Source organism: Arachis duranensis, chromosome 6 (genome assembly GCF_000817695.3).
Source record: "Arachis duranensis cultivar V14167 chromosome 6, aradu.V14167.gnm2.J7QH, whole genome shotgun sequence".
NCBI lineage: Eukaryota > Viridiplantae > Streptophyta > Magnoliopsida > Fabales > Fabaceae > Arachis > Arachis duranensis.
In genome coordinates, this window is record NC_029777.3 from 107,489,056 (window position 1) to 107,490,079 (window position 1,024).

The window sequence follows — 1,024 nt, forward strand, 5'->3', positions numbered from 1 at the left end:
TAAATATATATATTTATATACAAATACATAATAATAATTTATTTTAATAGTTAATTTTAATGTATAAATAATATTGTTGATTCATTTTAGTGGTTAAACCTTTTTTAAAATATATTTATTTAAAAAAACACTATAATGTAAATTAGTATGAATTTTTAGAATATATTATGAGGAAATCTACTATTAGTAATCAATAATTTGTAGTCAACAAAGTAGCTAACAATTAATAATAAAAAAACTAAAATTAAAAATAATAAAAACAATCAAAACTCAAATAAAAAAAAATTAAGATTCAGTGTTTATAATTTGGAATTTAATGTTTAGGATTTTGAGTTTAGGATTTAATATTTAGAATTTATAATTTAGGATTTAAAAATTAATATTTAATTAGAATTTAGAAGTTAGGATGTCCAATATGGCTGGAAATGGTTGCCAGTGACTACAATGATGGTTGGCGGCAGTCGACTGTGGTGGTTGCCGGTGGATAGAGATAGGTGGTTTGTGGTAGTAGATGAAATTAAGGTATTAGTAGGGAAAAAGAAAAGAAAAAAGGATAAAAGGATAAAGGATAATCCTTTAAAAAAATTATAAACGGATGGGTATTGTTTTTTAAATTACTAATATATATATATATATATTGTTAGCTAACTAAATTCGAAATGACAAATTGACTATAGATATCTATGAGGGCGTGGATTTTTGTTTTCGCTCCCCATCCCATTTAGGAAATTGGAAGTGGTCACCAGTGACGACAGTGATCATCGATGACTGATAATGAAGGTGGGTGGTTTGCAGTAATATATAAAATTAAGGAATAAAAACAGAAAGAATAAGATAAAAAGATAATCTTTAAAAGATTATAAATGGGTTTTCAGTTTTTTTAAATTATTAATAGAGATCGATGTTGACTATTTTTTAACTGATTATTTAGCTAGACTCATATTAATGAAATTATTATATAAAATAAAGTTCAAGTTAATGATATTATTATATAGAATAAAGTTCAAGTTGGAGTTGAGAAGTT